Raw genomic sequence first — 20642 nt, 5'->3', positions numbered from 1 at the left:
AGCTACTGGTGGAAACAAAGGCTTCATACTGAACCAGATAAAAGCAAAGGAAACAAAACCAGAAGTGGTATGAGTTGGACTAGATACTGAGGATTTTAAGATGGCCTCTGTGTGACAGAGATGATAACATAAAAATCTGAGGATCTTTTAAGAGTTAAATGAAACAAGAATAAGGATACCATGAAAACATTTATCCCAGAATCCCATGACATCTAATTCAGGGTTTTATTTAGTTTTTACTGTGTGAGCTTTGGGGAGTATCTTACAGTGAGAAAGTCCATAAAATGAAGAATGCAGATTAGTTTAAGAATATTAAACTGTTAACATTCAATTAATTTTGACTGTGATAAGTGAGTTCCTTTACATATAAATGTGGCTATCAGGAGCTGTTTTTATAAAACCCAAATATGTTCACATGCAAAAAGCAAGACAACAAACTTAATTGAAGCAAGAAACACCACTGATAGAAAAATAGAAATTAAGGAGGGATAGCAATCACTGAAGAAAAAAAAAGAGGCACAGAGTTGTAGAATTTTGGTCTTGAAGATATTTTTAAAATAATGCTTTGACTCTAGAGACAAAAAAATATGTCTTATTAAACCTCTATATTCTGGTACCATCTAGAGGCCAAATGGCACAGCATCAAATTTTTCTAGGAGCTCTACAAACATATAAAATTACAGATGTTCTCTCTTCAACTCAAAGGAGGGGTATGGCAAACTCACAACTACTGAATGTTTATGCTATTTCTTCTTGGTGCAATATTTTCTGTCTGTCTCCCTTACATATTGTCTGGATCATCTGAGTGCAAACCCTGGGTGTGCCATCCTTCCAGGCTGCCAACAGCTGTGCCACGAACACAAATTGTGAGTGCAGAAGGCAGAAAGTGTCTCTGGTGCAAGAACTTCAACAGCTGCACCCACCAAAATGTTGTAAGGACAAGAAATACAGCCAGGGTCAGGAATGCATTGTTCCCACCACTGTGGTGCTCTGGGACTGTTTAAAAAACATCCAAAAGATTTCTTTGCTAGCATTTGGGGTAGAATGTGGAAGGCCTAAACATATATACATTAAATCCTCCTACTTTTCAGCTACAGAGTTTGTAAGTGACGTCTAAGGAAGTACGTACATTTGGGTTTTGCTACTGTTACCTTGATGCTGAATTGTTGTGAATGAGCCAGTGAAAGAATTTTTGAGCTGCTGCTCCAAAAAAACATTAAAATAGAAGGTTTTCATGCAAGCCAGGACTACTGAAATGACCTGTTAATAAGCCCAAAGGCTGGAAGGCATCAGGATAGGATTACTTGAATCTTTGCCTGAGCAGGCAGAATTAGGTGGCCAGGGAAAATAGATGTAATTACCTGAGGTAGAGCATTGCACTAATAAATCTGCTGCTCCCACCCAACTGAGGACATCTCTGGCTGAAGAATTCCTTAAATGAGTCTGTTATTTGGGACCACGGGGTAATAGTTCAGTGGTCTCACCCAGTGGCCTCTAAAAGGGTCTTTCACTGATTTCAAGGGGATGTGTACTATTTGTGAGCTTCACTCCATGTCTGGGCTTTGGGACTTTGAACTTTCTGTTAGATTTTGCTTAACTAGTAAAATTCATGGAGCAAAATATAAAATACAGTGATACAGACTTGATCACATGTTACATCAGTAATATGCTCCATGGGTTGGCTGCAGTGGCCATGGTGGCTATACAGAGGACACAAATAGTTTAATTCATTTTCCATGTATTTAACACACAGAAAAGATTCTCATTATATTTGCAGTGAAACTGTAGGGATTTTTAAGATTTCCCTACATGTATTACAGGAGGATCGTGGAAGCCAAAAAATAAATAAATTGAGGATTTTTCTCACATAAATTAGATAACCTTCTATCCTGGGAAGTATAATATTGTACTGGAATTAACTGAAAGAAATTGTATTATTTTGATCTTTTCAACTTCACCTTTCATTTTTTGCTTCACTTGTTAGGAGATAGGTATACAGAATGTCTATCTCATTTGACTATCTTTAGACTTTACCAGAAGCAATAGTCAGCTTCCAAAAATAAATGACAATATTTCTTCTAATTCCAGTAGGTGTAAGATCAGGTTCTTGATATATTTTGACTCAGGTTCAGACATTTTGACTCCAGTTACTTCTGTAAGAGGCTCCAGTGTCGATGTCACTGCGGCAGTCAGCAAGTGTTATCAGTATAGACGATCATGGCAAATTTAGATGTCATCTAGACCCTCCTAGGCCTGTCAAATCCTTTACTCCATCATTTCAAAAGCAAGATCAGTGCTTCATTTTTATTTCTAATGCTGTGCAAAGGTTTACACACTTCACCACATCTTGGGAATTCACCAGGACAGCTGGTAAAATTTGAACCTTTTTTCCTGGCAAGTTCTGTTTGCTTTTCACTGAACTTTGCAGATGTGAAAGGTAAAAGGCAAAGGTTTGCTTTAACCTTTCCATTCTTCACAAGCTAATCCCAAAAGCTGAGCTGCAGAGAGATCACAAGGGTCACAACTTTAATAGGCTCATACTGGAGAGGGAAATCCCACTCGTTTGACATTGACAATAATGCAGACATCTGAATTCTGCCTGGAAGTCGATAAAGTACAGCTAATATAAATAATAAATCAGCCCCCAAAACCAATTTTATTTTTTAATGGCAATACATAGGAAACAAATAAGTGGATGGGGAAGGGAGTGGGTAAGGAGAAGTATTAGAACACCCCAAACTTCTTGAATGTAAGAAATATAATCCTGATAAATTTCAGTTCTTATGGGAGTAAAAAGCCATAGTTTGTCATTATTTCAAGTGAAAACATATTTTCAATGCTTCCCTGGTTTAGTATTTTCATATTGTCAAAATGGATTTTGTGAAATCACTGCCTGTTCATTTTGCATCAAATTTAAGTCTTCCATTTTTGAGTGCCCATGTTTTCACGTTTTTTAAAATTAGTTCTTAGTTGGTTTTATTAGAGTTCAACATCTACTGTTCAAGTACTAAGAATGTTCTTAAAACCTGCTTCCACTCCTGGGTTGCATTAATAAATCATATAGATTATTAAATCTGCCCAATTTCATTAACTCCATTCCCTCTGTAAAGAATAATTTGAACTGATTTTTTTTGATTTAACAATTTTTACAGAAGAGAGGCAATTTTTCATGGACAGAAGTTCACAGTGACTTATTTGCTTTAGAGTATTTCTGGGACTCTTACTCAACCAAATTCTGAACTCACGGTGACTGCTGATGATCACAGCCATCCAGGCTGTCACAGATGTTGTGTTAAGAAAGCTATTGAGCATCGGTGGGTAGTAAAATTTTTCTGCTCACACTTTATTGCTGCCCCCATTAAACCATCCTCTCAGGTCCTATATTTGTGTAACTGGTTCTGTCCCCTACGGCCCAGAGTCATTAGGCCATCCCTTAGTAGAGGACTATATAATGCTTTCTTAATTAACCCTGTGGATCTTGTTGCCCCAAATAACATTTGAATGGGAGCCTGTAGCAGTAATATCTTGATATGGATTTCCACTGGAATTGCTTGGATGGAATACATAATTTCAGAGGTAAATGCTCGAAGGCCACAAGATACTTCTCAGACAATTACGACATAGTTTGTCATTTCATAACAGAAGGACTGGATTTATTGTCAAGACAGCATTCCTTTTTTGGATGCCATCTTTATTCAGCTGCAAGTTGAGTTTCTTCTATCCCAAATAAACTGAAAAGAGTAAGACCATATTTATCAGAATATTATCAGATATATTAATTCACAATTTCACCACAGAAAGTATCTTTAATTGGTCAGTACTTATTACTTCTTAAATTAGAAAGCAATTTATGAGACATTTTGTCTCCATGTCTTTTGAATCCTTTGTCTCCAGCACATCTTTTTGCATGTATCTCAGATTCAATCCAAGCTATTTGATCACAGAATGAAGCACTCTTATGTGAAGCCTGTCAAATGTGTTTGGCATTAGATCAGTCTATAAGTGTGAATTTGTTTGTGTATTCTACTTTCATTTCAATAAAAACACATCTACTACTTCAGATCGATTACTTGTTTTGTGTTGCTGCCTTTTACTTTGTCCTTCAGCTGTCTTAGTTTTCATGAATAGAAGTGATCTGCGGGCTGAGATTTGGTGGGGATTCACCCTGTGCACTTTGTCTAAATGAAAGTCTAGGACAGATCACAGGAGAAGTAATGAACCAGACACTTTGTGCAGACCAGATTTTAATCACTATAGATGGCACAGAAGGTATCCTAACAATTTAATTGCATTGTCATTTTATTTGAATTTCTTTCTTGTCCTCAAAGTAGTCCAGCTTCAGTAGATCATTCAAGGTTTTGCACTTGCTGAGAAGTGCCAAATGCAGTATTTGCAGTCAGGGAAGATAAACATGGAAACCCTCCCACGGAGAAACAAAGTGCCACAGAAATACAGACTGTAAGTCTATGTATGGAGGGTAATGAGATGCAGGAGTAAAAAAATGTGTGTGACCTACCAATGAAAGAGGCTAAGATAGCCTAGAACAGAAGAAATTAAAGAATTAATTGGTCAGGTATGCATATTTCAGGTATCAAGCACTTAGCTAGCCACTCTCTATATGACCCTGTCCAGAGGAGTCATTACATTCTGTCAAAATAATTTCTCTAGACTAGTGGTTTCCTAACCACATTTTCCATGTGTTTTGTCCACTGCACCACCATTCTTCTGCTTCACTCACAAGTTGCTGCTAAAATTACCAGTAACTGAAAACTCCAGGATTTGTGTCTGTTCTGCAGAGCCTCCCAGGAGTCAAACCACACAAATGCTCTGTGGTGGAGTTGGCTCACTGGGGAAGCATATGGGCCACTGCTGTTATTTGGATAGGAAATGGGAGCAGACTCTTGAAACTCTTTAAGGAATAAAAACTGGATAGATTGTAGGGTTAATAGATCAGCATTCTTCTGCAATATAAAATATGACTTTCTAAAAGTACTAATTTAGTGCCGTTAAAAGTTAATTTTCTGCCCATTTTGGAAAAGTATTATTGCATGTTGTTTCATTTACTAAGTAGAATATGACTGTGTATGCTGGACAAATGAGACCTTCAGATGAAACATAATTAATTACAAAGTATTTACCCTTTTTTCTGGACTGGGCAAACCATCTTATTTGTAAATAAATTTTGGATTTTAATTATGGAGAGATTTGCACTTCTAACTAATTGTTCAATATGCCTCATTATTTTTATTTGAGAAAATCTGCTAATTAGAAATATAAACCAAATGTTTGTTGTTACTGTCTTTTTAATAAATGAGATACGGAACAAAATTTTTGGCTTTTATTTATTGGAATAGATCCCTTACGAAAGCTTCACTTATAGAAAGAAGAGCTTTGCTTATTCTCTGTCTTTGACATGCCCCATTTGCATATTTTTAGGAATAAGAAAATTACTATTTTCTTAAGTCAGGAGAAAAAAGCAGACTGAGTTAGACACCTTTAAAAGTCACATTTTAGGAGCAGGCAACCAGACTGATTTACTTAAAGGACCAAGAAAGAAAATAGAAGTCATTCTTTCATTTTTAAAGAAGTGCTCCTTAAAATTCACTAAGATTTTTAGCTAAACTCTAATTGAGTTTTCAGATTGCTCATCTCAGTAAATAAACCATGTTCCCCTTGGGTGTCCTTTCTATCACCTTTAGCCTCCAGATTTTCTCAAGAATGCTGGGAGAAATATTGAGCACCACTCATTATCTGCCTTAGCTATTACATGCTCAAAAGCAAAGTTATTATCATTCACATTTTTTCCCCATTAAAAAAGCAAGCGGTGAGGATCAAGGCAGCAGCAGGCACCTCTTCTCTTTCTGTGTGTCTACAATTTCTAAAACCGCAGTGAATTTGCATATTGAACACACACCACAAGCACGAGATGAATGTTCCCCCTGGATGTGATGAGGCTCTGCGAAGCCTAAGTTTCTTTTTTATTAGTTCTAGATGCTATCATGAAACCGAACTCTGGCGGTACTGCATTTCTCACTGTCCTTGAGAAAATGGATGGATAACTTATAACCATAATTATGCCCACTCACTGGTCTAATGAAGAGAATTAGGGAATGTGTAAACAATAGCTGTGCAGGGGAGAGTATGCATAATTGGCAACTATTAATCTAATAGTGAGAGAGGGAGACGGGTGAGAATGATTAACATAGGCCACACAGAATGATCATTTGTGATAAGGATGACTGAGAAGACATTGACATTATTTAGCTTTCCCTGCTGGCAGGGAGAGCATGAATAGAAAGAAAATTAAATGCAGGATGGATCAGCAGGTGTGGTGCAGCAGGATTTCAGCACTCACATTTTTCCTTGCCTTTAGAAATATTGCCCGAGTATTCCTTTCCATGTTATCAGTAGCACAAAAAGTGCTGAATGGTGATATAGAAGAACAAATATTCTCCACTGCCTCATACGGAGATTCATTGTCCAAACTGTAATTTTCTGGCCCAGTCAAGGGCATTGGGAGTTATGGAAGACTCTGGTTTAGGTTCCCATTTTTATTTTCTGTCCTCTGAGTAGTCCTTTCCTTGTGGCAAGCAGGAAAGTGTCTGCAGGATGATGGAGAGTGATTATTAAAAAGAACAAAAGAGAGTTCACAGAAAGGAAGAAAATAGCAGTTAACTGGAAGTGAGAATGGAAAAGGCTGTAGGGTTTGTAAAAAGAAGGTGAGAGAAGGATAGGAAAGGAGGACTGGGACAGTCATGACCTGGTATTTATAGGCTGAGAAATTAAAAAGTATATTTGAAATTTTTCAGCTGTGAGGGTAAAGTCCCCTGACTGAGTAGGAACTGGACTCATTCTTCTGCGGTCAGCAAGGAACTAGACAACCATGCAGAACCTCCAGTCCTCAGCACAGGTTTGTCTTATGTGCAGACATGGGGAAAACCAGGGAATAATGACTAAAAATTGCCTCTTAAAGCTCACAAAATGACTTAATGTGAGTTTGTGCTGGAAAACTTAAATATAGTGTTTTCTCAATCCTGAATTTTATTTACCCTTTCTTCAGCCTGCTGCTGATTTTACGGATATTTGGACACAGCTGCCATTGAGAAGGCGTGCAGACTGCTCAAATTAGATGAAGGGACATAGAAAGAATAGTCTACCTATCTGACCATTTTGTGTGAAATTTCTTGGTACTTCTCAATAGCTGCTGCACAAGGTGGAGGGTCTTTGTACTAAAAAAGCTGCTCCAAAGGTGATTGTTACCTTTAAATTCTATATTTGTTTTGTATTGCTAGACCCCCTCCAGATTATAGCTAGGAGAAAGAATGAAGAAGATAACTGAGAAGGAAGCTTTGGGAAAGCCTAACTGCCAAAGTTTCACTCTCAATTTGTGTTTTTCAAAAGGACTATCTCAAAACTGCATTTATGCACATAAAAAAAAAATACAAATGGAAATTATGAGATGGTACTGTACTTTCCCAGTCATGTGTAGTTTCTTATTCTGCATCCATAAAATGCAAAGAAAATATTTGATTCGTGTAGATTCATGTGGGTAGAAGTAGAACTCCAAAATGTTATGAAAAAAAATGCCAATTATTTCCTCTGTGAAACAAAACAAAGGCCAACACTCTGCCCGAAGACACAACTAGAAACACTTAAAAAGGGACTCCCTGAAATCCCTGAAAACTAACACTCATCTAGTTCAAGCTTAATCAGAGACTATCCATCTGTTCTGGGGATGCTGCAAAGGTTTTCTGTCTTCCCATGTGCTCCAAAGACAGAAAGCTTCCAAAAACTGTCAGTGGAATGAAGCCTCTCCTCCTTCCCTCTGCTGTGGTTGTGCTTGCTTGAATCAGATTCAAGTCCTCAGCTTTTATTATAGAAATTTTCTTTCATTTGCTGAAGAATCATGTATAATTTAAAGAAAAAATATTTACTTTACTAATGCATCACAAACTGTGTGTATCCACTGTAGGCTGAGGAATTAAGAACAACACCCTAGGCATGCTTTTCATTTCCCATAGCAGGCCACCATCACCTTAATATTTAAATTCCTATGGGCTGAAAAATACTCTTTTTTTCCCCCACAGTGATGGAAATCTAAGGAAAAAAAGTCTATGTTATAATTTTTCTGTCTTTTAAAGCCATCATTTCTAGGTTTTTTACCAGTGAAATCCTTCACTTTAAAAATTTTTTTATCCTGGGTCAGATTAGTTCAAAGATCACTGAAAATAGCTGGAAACTATTTTGAAAACTGAAACATTAGGCAAGGAGTGATTGAAATCAGCAAAACATAAATTAATCAAATTATCAAAGAAGCAATTTCTGAATGAGACGAGAACAATATTAAACTCTTGACTAAAAATTGAAAAGGCTGTAGAAATTTTGAAGAAAATCCAGTATATATATAGATATACATAAATAATCAGTGTATGGAAATAGCTGCTAAGTAACTCATGGCCAATGTTTATTCTCTGGTTCCCAGAGCACAAAAATGAATGGATTAATGCTTTAGTGATCTTCTTCCTGTATTACATAAACGACTATCCCCACCCTTTTTAATGGCAATTTCAGGTCATTCCAGCTATTTTGGAAAGCCTGTGAACTTTCAGCCACAGGTGTTGTTTCATCACTCAGGATGGTGGAGAGCTCTGCTGCTGGTAACCCCCAGCTTACCTCAGCTCAGCAGGCACTGGTAAAGAGCTGTCACAGCCTTTCCTGGGACACTGGTTCTGTCATGTCCCCTGCTACTGCTACTCCCAAGCAGGGAGGATGAGTTATTCTTGGCTAAATAAAGTAATAGAAAGAAAATTGTGCCTACAATACTTCCATCAGGATGGAAAGAAGAACTGTCTTTTCTCCTTTCTCCCATCTGCTGTAGAACAGCACAGGACATAAAAGAAGCCTATTTCAGCTGAAAGTGACCTACAATTGTCATCTGATGATCATCCAGTCCAACTGCCTGGCACTTCAAAGCTGAAAAAAACTTAAAGCATGTCATTAAGGACATTGTCCAAATGCCTCTTAAAAACTGTCAGGCATGGGGAATTCTGTTCAATTCAAACAGTTTTTTTCTTCCCATATATCCTGTCTCTGAACTTACCTCTGCAGATGCAGTCCCTTCCTCATGAAATTAATTTTATTTTACAGATAATTTCCTGAGTTTTCTTTGTATTCTCAATGTCTTCAGAGCTTATCTGTCTCTAGAGCATCCTTACCAAACAACTTTGCAATGCCAAAATGAGTACCTGCTCCTAAAGTCCTTCCCTGGGATCTGTCCCTGGGGTTTTAGCGTGGCTGTGCCAAAATTTTAACTCTGACAGAGACTGCCACAGTGTCCCATGAGCTCCACACATCTCTAAAAAAGCTCAGAATAGAGAAAATTTTGCTATTAAAAATGTGTTTCCTATTAAGGATACACACAGCATAAGCAGAATCATCCTTCAAATAATCTCAGAAACATCAGGTAAAACCAAAAAACAACACCAAAAACATCCCAAACAAAAGCAAAACCAACCAAACCCAAAAGATAATAAATAAATACTATGTCAGAGAAACATCCAAAGAGATAGCATAAAATAGATATTTTATACCAGAAAATATGCTGCAAATAATTTCTGTGATGGCCTCTGTGGCTTTCCATGTCACCACTAATTTATGGAAGTGAGCAGTTTCAGCATCAGGAGGAAGCCCACTGGCAGTGCGATGCCTGCAGGATTCGAAACAGGGTTTGAACTGCTCAGGAAGCATAGCAGGATAGCAGACAAATTAGACAATGAGTTTTAAGATCTGACTGTATTAATTTGACACATAATGATGTTAATACAAAACTACTGTCTCACTCACTGGTCATTTAACAGGTACTTCTACAGGTACGAGGGCAATGATCTACAGCAAGGCATCACCCATGCAGTCCAAGGGAATTCAGGCAAAAAAGTGGGAGACATTCCTGTGGAAGCCAAAAGGTCCAACAAAGGTGAGGTTTTTACCTCTACTGGTCTGCAATTTTACTGTTAATATGTGCTGGAGTTGTGCCACGACCTACAGTTCACTTAAATGGAGAGATGCTAAACTTTGGTTTTCTTTAATTTAGCAGGACCTTCCTCCTTTGTTTTAAAGGAGAGGAGGAAGCTTTGCTGCAGCCAGTTTGGCCTAGTGGGAATAACTGTGGGAATAACTGGAACTGCAGCCAGTTTGGCCTAGTGGGAATAACTTTTAGTCTTTCAGAGACTTTTTTAGTCATTCAGAGCAGGCAGTCAGTGAGAGTCCCGGTGTTGGGGAAATACACCTCGGCTGAACTTCCAGAGGGGCTGGGGGTTAGGGGCTGGATGGATCTAGGGACAAAGGGATGCCATGACCTGGGGGGAGTTCCCATTTGGGCAGGGACACAGAACAGAGCAGCAAAGCCAAGGGCTACCTTGAATTTTCTGGAATGTAAAATTTCTCAGTGCTGCAGCACGAGGAGGCAGTCAGAGACTTTCAGCCTCTATCTCCATTGTGAATTTATTTGGCACATTCCTTATTGGTTTTTGAAGGATTGCAGCATGAGTCAAGCTTTGCTTGCTTTCAATATTTAAAAACAAAAACAAAACCACAAAAAACAAACTACAAAACCCCAAACAATATCCTACTAAAATGTTATAGTAAAGTCAATAAGATGAAGAGGGAAGGACTTGCATTAACTGAGGTTGTACTGAAAAAATTATTACAAAATATATAAATTATTGTAAATAAAATAAATTTTTACTGTGCTAAGAGAGAGAAAATTCGAAGGATATTCTCCCTCTCTTTACTGAAGACAGATGCCCTGCAACCATTCTAATTGTTTCTATGTTTCATGTTGCTGACTCAAACGTTTTTAAAAGCACAGAAGAAATCTACTTTTCAACGTTGATGAGACCAAAAAATGCAAACAACCATAAAATATATAAAGTGACTTCTTAAAAATTATTTTCCACAGGTAAAGAAATGAATTCATTGAGGGATTTAGCATTCTTTCTTCATCAATATTGTAGGAAAATGAAATTGTTCCTAAAATTCCCATTATATTAAAAAGGAAGTGTAGGAGAACAGTGTGTGGGCAAGGCAGGGTATAATGCTGTTAAATTAAAATTTGTCAAAAAATTAAACACATACAATGTGTACATGGCATATGCCTCAGGCATCTTACATTTGTGACCATACTAAAATAATAGTTTTTATAATAATGAAACTCTAAAGTAGTAAGACAGTCATCAGGATACATTTTGATAATTATTAGAGCATGAATAATTCTGAACTCAGGTGGCATTAAAATAAATCATTCTCCTTAAACAATTGTAAATAGAGCAGAGACAGAAACAGATTTTCAAGGTGAAAATGCAAATTAAAAAGATAGTAACTTTCAAGTTTTCAATCCAGAATATAACAAACACCCAGACAAAATCCCCACACTAAGTAAGTAAATTTGAATTTTCTGGAATGTAAAATATTCTCCCTAGAAAGGTATTAGGTCAGGTCAAGTAGAAAATAGCTGTGTAGCATTTCACAGATCTATTGTGGATACTGGTGCTGTGAAGATGTAAACCAGACCCTCAACAAGTGTTGAACTTTTGGGAAGAGGCAGCTTTGCAACTGATGTACATCAGGCCTTTTGGAGCAAAAGTTATTTTTCTATAAAGCATAAAGCCATAGAGGTCTTCAGAGTAGTCACACACTTCCCATCCCTCCCTGTTGGGAACCTTCTTCCATTACCCTAAAAAATCTAACCAGAATAGGTTTTGACATAAAAAACCCATAGGTTCAGTGCAGCAGGATGCAGATGAGGCATCCCAATTACTGTCCACTAGGGCAAACTTTCCTTTAGCAGTTAATTAGATTATGACAATACTATGAATGCCTCTGTGCCTGGAGAAAGCATTTTCAAGTTAAAACTGTTTGCACAACGTCCATCAAGTCCAGGGCTCCACCAGAGCTATTTCAGTAATTCATGGCTTTCAGGCATCACTGGGTAGTTTTTTCCAATTTAATTATTACTTAGTTACAATCACAGTCAGTTCAAGATGTCATGAACTGTGCTTTTGGTGCAGATTAGACAAAATAAAGTTATGCTTGAGCATGTTCTGGTGTTGCTTTTTTTCCTTCAGCTGTCATGAAAGCAACAAACACTGTGAATTAGTAACTACTTAAGTTTTTCTTTTCCATTGAAATCCAGCCATTTCCTGAAAAAGTTCTCACAGATTGGCACAGCATCACAGGATGTAAAGATGACAGCAATTTCAGCACGCTAATGTCTCATTTGCATGTCTTAACATGCAGTATTCCTCCTTGATTGGCATTCTCATTAACTTGACACTAGAAAAGACTGCCTGCTAAACAACATAAGCAGCATTTAAACAAAACTGCTAATAATTCCTCTGCTTTACAGCAAGGAACATTTAATTTTTCAAAGGTGCACCAGAAATAAATGTTTAAAGTTAGGCTGTTGATGCTGAGACATAGGCTTTTTTCTTTTTTTCTTTATTCAGTGTCATTTGGGTCAGATATGGACTCCAGACATGAGAAGATCACATGCAGTTTAACAACTACAGAGGCCAATAAATTTTCAGCATTTGTATAAAAATGTATGGAGATAACCGAGTTTTTTCTAATATCAGTTGGGAAAAGGTCAACTCCCTAATGAGAAGGACAGCTCTGAGGTATTATATGGAAATTAACATTGCCTCTCTGATTAAAAACAGACATTCTCCAATTGCACAGGACTACTGATTAATCTTTTAAATTTTAAAAGCCAGTGTTAAGTCTTTATTTTTGTTGTCTGCTCTGAAACAGGGTTAATACAAACTTCTGTTTGGTATCTCTAGTATCTTGTAGATTCCTGTGCTAAGTAATTTTTTAAAACAAAAATATAAGATCAAAATAGGTGGTTTATCAGAATACTTGCAGTTTGGTTCCTCAAATCATCATCAAATGCTCCCATAGGATCCTGTTGATGCTATGATGGCATCTGCACCAGATGAAGCCAGGAAAACTGCACCAGGGAATAGGTGTGACCTGATGTGACTTCCTCAGAAGTCTGAAAGCTGCTGGCTTCTCAAAAAGCAGAAATTCTGTAAAATCCTAATAGGGTATTGGCATTACACATGCTTGGCATGGCTCAACTTGGCACATAGCTAACATTTCTAGCCCAGCTCTAATTTGTCCCATTGAAAGTGAAAATGTTTTATGGGTTTTTTTTCCTTGGGGCTTTTTTTTTTTTTTTTTTTGACACTCAGTCCCAAAGATTTTATTTCTCTGGCAGAAAAACTACTCTCTTAAAGTGGGCTTTCAAATAAAAATATTTCTTACCTTTCTTACCTACATGGTTGTCTGGTTGAATTTCTTTGTTCCTCTGAACCAATTAATGTCTTCTTTGCTATAATTTAGACTACCTTAAAATTATTTCCAGATGATACAATCTCAAAACTTCCAAATACTTGTTTTACCAAATCAAAGGAAAGAAGTTGTTTAGTCATAAGACATTTTTCTACATCTGTTTCAATATACTGATGAGATAGAAATAGAGTTGTCTCTTATTAGGTGCTTATTAGGTGGCCACTCATTATTCAAGAGCTGGAAAAGCAGAACAACAGATAATCATAGGGGGTTTTTTCCCAGGCAATTCCACCTAGGAAGATCCTTCTGGGAGGTTGCTGTTTCCCACTGAAGCATCCTGGTCCTTACTCCACAGTGGTATTGAGTAATATTGCCACAATATTTCTTTACCTGGCGTTTTCTTATTTAAGAAGTGTTGAGTAAGGCTGGGAAACAAATTGCTTAATGTTAACCAAATCTTTGGAAGTCTTCCAAGCCCACAAAACTTTATGTGCAGATTGGCAGCCTTGCATGCAGCCACCTTGACTTTGGAAGAAGCAAAGTCAAGCTTAACACCTTTCTGATCTGAGTCTCAGAGGCAGGTTTTGCAGCAGCCAGAGGAAGAGGAGAAATTGAAAGCCTATGCATGGGGAACCTAACCTAAAAGCTAATAAATGAGCAGCACTTTTTTTTTTTTAATCTGTTGACTGAAGTGAGAGATGAAAGTGAGTGCCAAGTAGCAGCTATTATAGCATTGTGCACATGACATTGAGGTTCAGGGTCAGTTGTTTCCATTACAAACCCCATTTTTCAGGGTTTATAACTTGTCTGCCTTAAATCACCTCTGGCTGAGACTGGCATGCAACCTGTCAGGACAGCTATAGGAGATATTTTCTCATTTCTTTCATTAAAAAAAGAAATGAAATCCTTACATCATTTAACTTGTTTGCCTTTTTAATGCAGTTAAAAGCTACTTAGTAACTACAGACAATTCAGGGGAACAGAAAGGTTCTAAGACAAAAGGAAGTACTTTTAAGGGAAAAACTTTTAATGCAGTGTATCCTGGACCGTAGGAAAACTGAGGCAATGAATTCAAATTTTGCAGCTCAAGTCAACTCTGCAGTTGTTAAAGTGATGTCAAGCTGTGTCTCCAGACACACAGATGAGAAAACATTTCTCGCTACTGTTTTTTCTCTCCATTTATTTGTCTCTGATGTGAAATCCAGCTAGTGAGCCACCTGACTCAAGAAGCATAGTGATGTCTTTAGTGCTGAGATCAGTAGAACTTAGATCCTTACATTTCTGTGCCACAGGGAATACAAGAGATGACTGTATTCTTTTCACAGATGTCTGAGAACACAGATGCAACACATGGCAAGAGAGGAGCAGGGCAGGAGGAATAAAAGAAAAAAAAGAAAAAGAAAAAGAAAAAGAAAAAGAAAAAGAAAAAGAAAAAGAAAAAGAAAAAGAAAAAGAAAAAGAAAAAGAAAAAGAAAAAAGGGAAGAAACACAATTTTCCTTCAATATAGCTAATAAGCCAGATTTATTCCAGTCCTCCATAAAGGAAGAAGGACATGAAAATTGCAATTAACGTTACAACTCCCAAGTACAGGCACTGTTGACAGTGAATACCTCTTTGTTCCTTCCTGATGGTTCTGCCCCAAACATGAGCTCACTTAAGTGCATTTGAAATAATCTTCTGAGGTGACTTGTAGCTGACACAGCCACTCCACACATGGCTCCCCTTCCACAGTATCTTATGGACATCAAGGAGAGGATTGTGTCCTCACACCCATCTTTACACTGCTTCCACTTCTCTCTGTGATGAATCCAGGTTTCTTTGCTGCATCAGAGGTGAATTCAGAAAGTGTTTACAACCTCTGGGCTATGTGGCCCACCTTTCACCTCTTGGAAAAAAAAAATTGTGCAGAATACAGTGGTGAGGCACATAGAGGAGACAGGTTCTGAGTGAGTGTTGACTGTCAGAGCCCTGCATCTCCTGACACATTAAAAAAAAATTGTGTGAAATTTACAGCTTGTGCACCAACTGCCTAAAGTCATCTGAATTTACAGCTCCCACAAGAATGAGATACTCTTAGGTAGAGTGGAAAAGGGTCTTATTTCTTTTTCTTTGCTACTCTTCTGATTTTGCCTTTCCAGGAGAGAAGATCAGATTCTTGCAGTAAAAAAAGGGCACCAGCCTTTGACTCAAGGTATCCTTAAGCTTCCCCTCTAACTCAGTGCTTGCTTTACACATTTTCAAGCTCCAACAAAAAGCAACAGGAAAGCTTCACCCCAGACTGTGCAGCAGAAGCAAAACATCTGAAAAAGCCCATGCAAAGGGAGATTAGCAAAACCCGATTCAGATCAAGGATTTGACACAAGATCTCTTGCCCCCAGAAAACTGTCATAAAAAACAGACTTCAGAGTATTTACAATTCAAACAGCTGCAACATTTCCTACTGGAGATGGGTCATAATACACACTACCCCTAGTGTTAATTGAGCCCATGAGCAAATAGGTTAGCATGACTCCTTAACCTTGCAACCGAGATCTTCACCTGGGAGTTTAAGTATTTATGTGTGATGATCATGTCAGCAGGAAAGGTTGAGAGCACATGACCTGGGTTGTGCTGTGACTAGAGGGTAAGAACATGATTTTGATAAGTCTGGGAATGATGCTCTTGGTTTCAGATCCTCAAAATTAGAATCCTTCTAGTGGAACAAACATTCTGATTGTCATACTCTGCAGAGTAATGTGATGCCACGTTGTTTTTCCTCCATTTCATAAATCTCTTTCTTTGTTTCATTGATTTTATTGAAAATTTTCTGGGGACTAAAAGTTTAATTTTCAGTCAAAGAATATAGGTTTTCAGTACAGATTTGGCTTGGTTTTAGGGGGGGAGGGTGTTTAGTTTTGGTTGATTCATGTTTGGTCTGTTAGTTAGTTTTGAGAAAAAGGGGAAAAATATATCAGTCCAGTTACTGATTTTATGCAACAAAATGTACTTTAAAATATGTAGGAATATTTTCATACTTCTATTTGGAAGGTAAAATCTATTCTCCAGCTTCAGGCATCCTGTAAGCATTTTACCTTGAAATTATAACTTGCCTTGGAATGATAATTAGGCTAGATTTCTGCTGAGCTTTAAGTGATTTCATTGGGGTTTACTGGGCAATTGGCTATTTTGCTTCTCCTGCAAAGAATGGCTGCAATTTCTGTCAGGACATATATATTTTATCTCTATGAAAACAAACAAACAAACAAAAAACAAAACCTAAAAAAACCTAACAAAAATCAAACCAAAAAAAACCCAAAAAAATAAGCCTGACAACTTTTGAGGAAGAGAAAAGATGATAGTTGGCAATTATTCTGTGTGTGTGTATAAAGTTGCATATAGGTAACTTATTCTAAGTAGAAGTGCAATAGAGAACAGACCTGTAATCTTAGTTTATAAAGCTGGACACGTGTTGTATTAGAGAGCCCACTCAAGTTCCCTGGGGGAATCTAGACACACAATTGGAGGTAAACACAAAAACATCCCCAAGGAAATAAATAATAATAAAAAAGTATTTTTTATAATAAAGAACTATATTAAAAATAAAATTAAAGAAAAGAAAGTTGTGCATCGTATAATAAAAGCACAGAACCCAAGGCAAAAAAGATCCAGTCAATCTTCCAAATGATCTTTATGAGAGTTAAGGGAGAGTTGGTGATTTCACGAGAGACCTCGAGGAGCGAGGTGCGTACAGTCTCATTATCCAGCACTGCCTGGATGCTAATATCAGGGGTAGGGAGAGGCAGACACAAAGCCCATCATTTGGCTTGTCATACATAGCTAATAAAGCAGAACTGGAGACTTCTTGTCTCTGCTGGTTCATGTGGGGCCAATTTCTGGCAGCTGCTGACTACAGGCACCTGCCAATAATCCCAGGCAGAGCTGTGAGGGCTGTGTCTTGTCCTGGATTTCCAAGCTGCAGAGCTGTGATGCTGACCCACTGTGACGTGCCAAGGAGGAGCATCCTTTGCTGAGCCCTGCCAAGTTTCCCTCTGCATCTTCCTCATATTTGTGTGTATCTGTCTACAAACAGCAGCGTTGATCCCCTTTGCAGGTTCACACTGAAAGAATTTGCTGCCTCCTCTCTAAGAAAAATCCCAGTGTGCCACAGTGAGTGTGCATCCAAGGGGAGTTTCAGAGTTAGAAAATTTAATTGAGAACTGCATTCTCTTCATGTTAATTTAATAATTAGAGCAACCATCAACATCACTGGGCCTGTCTGAGCAGAATTTAACCAGTAAATATTCTTACACCAGTCAACCAAAAGAAAAGGGCTGCTGCAACAATGGCTTCACAATTCAAAGTTCTTGGTTTATGACTGTGTGTGACACTGTAGTCCTTATAAATAAAATACCCTCTGAGATTGATGGCTAGGCCTGCCCTAGGAGTGCAGGAACACACATACTGAGTTTCATGTTCAGTGGGCCTCAAGTCTGACATGTTTTGTAATTGCAGGGGAAATGGATGCCTTGGATAACTCTCTAAATTACATGGCCAACAAACTATAACACCAGGACTCCAGGATTTTTAATCATAATAAAAAGTATACCAAGTGGCCATGTGTATGATTAGTTCACAGACATAACTAGATGGAAGATACAACCCTCAGTTGCAATCTATTTATGAAGACAGGCGGGCAATTATATGAGACAAGGGAACTAATTTTGCAGAGTGAGATTTAGTGATTAGCAGCAGTGCCTTCATTTAATCTTTAAGCCTATAAATTCAGTGCTCTGAAATCTATTGAACACAACATTCAAATACCTGTGGCATTATTTTGGGATGCAGTTACTGCAGCTGTGATCTGCAGAACTAACCTGTGGTTGAATAGCCTCATAGAGAACTGGTCACCAAATTAGGCTGAGAAAAAAACTATTAATATTTTTAGTTCACCATTTTTTCCCTCTCAAAGGACAATTTCAGAAAGTTATTCGGGCTGATTCTTGCCTAACTGGTTATCTATTCCACCCCATGCAGATATTTTTCAGAAGTGCTGCTACATCCCATGCCCATAAAACATACGGTATGTGTAGCATATATAGGCTGTAATTAAAAAGAGACACTTGTGTTGACAAAAAGACAGTTGTTCCCACATAAGTGTAAAGACTGTCTTCTCCGCCAATTAAGAATCAGCAGAATATGGGCTTTAATTGTCCTCTTGGGGAACTTGTCTTTTGTATCTATGATAAATACATGATTATAAGGACAAATTATATGAGCAGCAATAATTTCCTTGTAATGTGATCATTAAAGGCCTTCACAACTGCAATATATCAATATTAATTGGGACAGATGATCATTTTACTGACATGCTCAAGTCATTATCCATATTTCACTTCATGAATACCTGAATAGTCTTAATGATGTGATTTTTTTAAAGATTCTTTCTTCAGTGGTCTTAACATTGTTGTTTATCTAAAAATTATGAAAAAAAAAAAAGAATAGGAGAACACAAATTAGAATAGTGCAGGGAGTTCTGAGCTAAAAGTAAGCAAGATCCAACAAAATTTCAGTTTATGTTCAGGTATTAGAACTGTTAATCACAATTATTGAGAAGAAACAACCAAATAAACACTGTCTGCTGGGCCTGAGCTGTGTTAAGTCCATGGTCAATGTTTGCTGATTAAGAGGACACTGTCACTCAGCTTTGGAGGCCAAGCACTCAATACAAAAACCTGTGGATTTCATACTCCTTAGTAATATTCATTGCACTGCCTTTCTGCTTCAAAGACCTTTTCTCATGAGGGAACAGACACACTTTGCATGTCCTTTTATTTGTATCCCCTGTGACTGTGGACTGGTAAATAATTTTGTTTCCTGCCATAGACAGGCTGTTGAAAAAGCCATGCTGACTTGCAGATAATATGTTTGCAAGAAGAGTGATTACCTGATAGGATAATATCCTGAAAGCTGAAGTGAAATGACACAATATAGCTGCAGAATACATTTTGTGTCTGAAAGGGTGTTATAAACTCACTGCTAGTGCTCCTGGAGATGTGAATGTCAGGTCTTAGTCTGATTCTTGCCTTGATATCACACCTGCTGTTTTTTCTTCCGCTATAGACTCATGTCATGGTTTGATACAAACCAAAACTGTCCTGACTTTGTGCATTTATTGATAACTAGGGAAGAAATACACAAATGCAATAGCTAAGGCTGAAGAATAAAGAGACAAGTTATGTTTTTATATAAGGGTGACTGGACAAAATAACCATATTAATATACTCCTTATTAAGGCTTGAAGAGTTAATTTTTACTGCAGTTGTTTAATAGGACACCAGGTGTCATCAGTAGGACTGTACCAAGGACATTTTTCTTGACAAAGCAGAAGCTAGTACCTTGTGAAAAAGTAACTTTTACAACGTAGACTGTGTTCATAATGTCTATTAGTGCCCTCCTTCCAGTAGCCATGATGGTCAAGGTGAGTTATCCTGACACAAAAATTATAAACAGAGCTAACAAAAACATATCTACAAGTTCATGCCCATAATTATATACATACTAACTTGCCATAATAAGAAAACCCCTATAATAATGTGCTGCTGCAGTAAAGAAATTGAATATGCAACTCCAGAACAGGTGTAAGGTGGCTGTTTCACTATGAATTGCAAGGCAATCTATCTTCAGAATGGTACATTTACGAACATATAACAAGTATTACTTTAAAATTTAGAGTTTACAATTAATTTTGAGTTAACATTCTTTATAGTTAAATATAATTCTAGAATTCACTCAGTAAAGGTAAAAATATTTCTCTTATTGTGTTATATTCATTTTTCATGGAGGATATCACAGGGTGACACTGTAGGATTATACTTAAAATCTGTGAATCTCATGGGGAGGGATGTCCAAACAGTATAAAGGAAAAAATCTGTTGATATTAGCTTCCAGTTGAATTTAACTCTAATTTAAAATTGTGAGGTTTTTTTCCGTAGTTTAAATTCAAAGATTGTTTTTTGGTTTTGAGACTATTTTGATATTATTTTACTTAGGCATGAAAGGCAGGCAAAGGGAATTCTGAAGTCTATTTAATTTGCTCATCTTGGATCTGGAATACTGTGGTTCAATATCTTCCCCTATTTGGTGAGTTTTGAATCCATTGCTCTCATCAAAGTCCTTTAATGGTCAGGCTATTGGGCATTGCAAAATCCCATTCTTTATCTTTTTTTTTTCCATTTTCTAGAAAACGTCTTTACAGAAAAAAAAACTATTCTCTCGTTTATTGAGTGGGACATATCCTTATGATTTAAATAGG

Source organism: Motacilla alba, chromosome 1 (genome assembly GCF_015832195.1).
Source record: "Motacilla alba alba isolate MOTALB_02 chromosome 1, Motacilla_alba_V1.0_pri, whole genome shotgun sequence".
Taxonomy (NCBI): domain Eukaryota; kingdom Metazoa; phylum Chordata; class Aves; order Passeriformes; family Motacillidae; genus Motacilla; species Motacilla alba.
The sequence above is the reverse complement of the archived record's forward strand: the minus strand, read 5'-3'. Positions refer to the sequence as shown.